The sequence below is a fragment of the Gekko japonicus genome, unplaced genomic scaffold (assembly GCF_001447785.1).
Source record: "Gekko japonicus isolate JY-2015 unplaced genomic scaffold, Gekko_japonicus_V1.1 scaffold488, whole genome shotgun sequence".
Lineage (NCBI taxonomy): Eukaryota > Metazoa > Chordata > Lepidosauria > Squamata > Gekkonidae > Gekko > Gekko japonicus.
Genome location: NW_015176466.1, coordinates 358,263 through 361,655, shown reverse-complemented (window position 1 = coordinate 361,655; position 3,393 = coordinate 358,263). Strand labels below are relative to the sequence as shown.

The window sequence follows — 3,393 nt, the reverse complement described above, 5'->3', positions numbered from 1 at the left end:
GCGGAAGAGCCTCTGCTTTGTATGCCGAAGGTCCCAGGTTCAGTCTCCAGCATCTCCAGTTGAAAGGAGACATCACAGGAGTTGGTCTGCTGAACATTAAGAATGTAAAAGATGCTTTCTATGATTCTACAACAGGGGTCATTTTCTGCAGGAGCGCACAGGAGCGGAGCTCCGGCAGTAAAGAGCCCAAGGGGCAGGCAGTAACTCAACTTAGAGGGAACACTGGTGGCCTCCCATCCCATTACTTAGCTGTCAAGATCTGATGAGGTCAGGGCCAAGGTGGAGATAGATGACAGACAGACAGACAGACAGACATGATGATAGATAGATAGATAGATAGATAGATAGATAGATAGATAGATAGATCATCCAATAGTGCAGGAGGATTAGGTTTACAGGACTGGACAACAATGGGGGGGAAATCCTGTCTAATGCAAAATTGGGTTACAAAGGTAGAAGACAATACACTAAAAGCAAGCCGTGTTCACAAGTTACAGTGAACACGCGTACAATCCATGTACTTCCTCTACTTTTTTTTTTAAAAAATGCGTACATTGAGTAATTTTCATGTTATTCTCAACACATGTACAGTTGACCGACCATGTGATACAAACCTCATATTCATTTGGGTATTGACCTCCAGTTTCATCAGTAAAGTGAATGTGTGTTGAATATTTCTTACAAAAAGATATATGTATGTACAGGCAGGATGTAACATGCAAACAGGGCTACTTGCAAGTCTTACTTACAGCAAGCATTGTAACAGATTACAATCCTCTCCCTGTATCAAAGCCTCCTCACATGAAGCTACCTCATACTAAGAGAGCCTTGGTTCATCAGGGTCACTATTGTCTACGCAGACTGGTAGCAGCTCTCCGGGATCCCAGGCTGAGGTCTTTCACATCACTTACTTCCTGGTCCTTTTAACTGGAGATGCCAGGGATCGAACCTGAGACCTTCTGCATGAAAAGCAGAGGCTCTACCACTGAGCTACAGCCTCACCCCAAACATCCTGAGCGGCTCCATTATACAACAGTTCTAACCCCTTTATCTATGTCCATAGATGATCTCTTAAAAGCAAGACCTTCGGCTCACCCAAAAGAGAGAGCGGACATTGGGTTGCCTGCAAAAATGAGATGAGAACCTGGAAGCAGAGCCTTCCTCTGGTTTGGCTTCAGGACATCCCCAGGTAGCCAAATGTGATTGGCTGCATGGGGCGGTGATGTCATCAGGCAATGGCCATGATCCCACTTGCATCCTGGGCCTCTGGTGACTGGAAGTGAGCTGGATCGTTGCGTTGTCTTGACACCCTTCTCATCATTCTGTCCCTAACAGTTTTGGGTGGCTCGACCAGAGCTGGACTTTCAACTCATGACTTGCCCAGAAACGCCTATTGAACCTGGGTCTCCTCATTCCAGCTCCAACACTATAACCACTCTAGACCACCGCCTCTCGGAATGTACAATCAACTTCTCAGGAACCTGGAGTTCTCCAGAAGAACTCCAGTTGGAGACAACTACCAAAATAGGTTTCCCAACTTCCAGGTGGCACCTCGGAGCTGTTACAACTGATTTCCAGATGACCAAGATCCAGGGGTCATTTCATAGAAAAAGAGGTGCAGGAGCTCCTTAGCATAACTCATTAGCATAACTTATTTGCATGTGCCACACCCCCTGACGTCACCGGAAGTGTGTCAGAAGGCAACACCCACCGCTCAGGCTCCACTGGACTGTTTTGGATTGCTAGCTTTTTGGGGGGGGGAGAAACATGCAGATCTGTCCTCACAGAGGAGGGAGAGCTTGTACCTGAATAAAACTTGGTCTTAAAGGTGCCACTGGACTGTTTTGGGCTGGAGAGAGCCCTGCAACTTACCTGGCTGCTTCTTGCTCTGACTGAGGGCTGCTGGGAGCAGGAGGTGGGGCTTGTTGCATGTGCCCGCCCCCTGGGCTCTTTACTGCCGGAGCTCCGCTCCTGTGCGCTCCTGCAGGAAATGACCCCTGACTGTGATACTGTTATGTAAGAAAAGCTGTTTAATTGAGCCGGTAATTGCTCTTTTGTCTAATTCTGTTGTGTTTACGCTGTTAAAATTAATAAAAACGAATATATATTTTTTTAAAAAAAAAACTGAGCTGGCTCACACTAACTCAGCTTAGAGGGAACACTGATTCTAAGTGTTTGGGAAATGATCTGAAGATACACGGCTTTTTTTCCTGGGGGGATGTACCGGAATGGCGTTCCGGAACCTGTTTACAAAATTCTTTTTAAAATGTTTAAAAGCTCATGAGTTTTCAGTATACAGACTGGAAACTTCATTTCCCTGAAGATACATTTTCTTCTCTCCCGCCCCCAACATATCTAATATCTACCTTTTATCCCACCTTTCCGAAAAGGAGCACACATGGCTCTCCTCTCCTCCATATTATCCTCCCAACAACCCTGTGAGGTAGGCTAGGCTGGGAGGACATGACTGACCAAAGATCACCCAAGTGAGTTTCACAGCATGGTAGGGATTTGAACTCCAGGCCTGCCTAGTCCAGATCCGACTGCTACACCACCCTGGCTCACATGGAATGGTGTGGAATGCACTCTAAAAGGTATTTATATATTTGTATTTCTTTGGTGTGTATTCTGCAAATTTCATTAAAGTGGTGCTCAAAGAGACCCACAACACGTTTAATGGAAACACATCACCGCACAGATAAAATCTGCAGCCGGTATAAAACTAAACAGCAGCAGATCATAGTCTCAGCCTTTTAGAAAAAGAAAGCAGTGGATAAAAATGGCACTGTGAATCGTAAGTGCAAATCCAAAAGGATGAGAGTTGCCAGTTAGGAACCAGTGAAGTGGAAACATAGAAAGATCAACCAAATACCTGATAAGGATGCCAGCCTCCAGGTGGGACCTGGGGATCCCTTGGAATTACACCTCATCTCCAGATTATAGAGATCAGTTTCCCTGGAGAAACTGGCTGCTTTGGAGGGTGGAATCTATGGCATTGTACCCCATTGAGGTCCTTGTCCTCTCTAGGCTCCACCTCCAAATATCCTGGAGTTTCCCAAAATGGATATGGCAACCCTATGGCCCCAAACTCTATTGGTAGCCAGGAGGGACCTAGCAACCCTATCTGGGAAACAAGCAGGTTTTCATCTAACTATTGAAGCATGGTGCCAGGTGAATTCCAAGTTAATCTGGAATTCCAAGTCAAAGTGCCACCACAAAAAAGGCCCCGTTTCCGATCTCCACCCACTTTATTGGCATGCAGAAGGTCCTTATTGGCTGTATGTGAATTAAATGTTTATACTCGCATTTAGTCTGTACGAGCCACATCAGCAACATCATCTTCTGATGCCTTAAAAACCATCACATTTCTTGGCTCATGAGCCATGATAGGCC

General features: G+C 45.8%; 1 non-coding gene across 1 annotated transcript; it reads right to left on the bottom strand.

Moving 5' to 3' along the window:
* Positions 1 to 928: 928 nt before the first annotated feature.
* Positions 929 to 1,000, bottom strand: TRNAE-UUC. The gene has a single exon. It is a non-coding gene; the product is annotated as a tRNA-Glu (tRNA).
* Between the last annotated feature and the right edge of the window lie 2,393 nt (positions 1,001 to 3,393).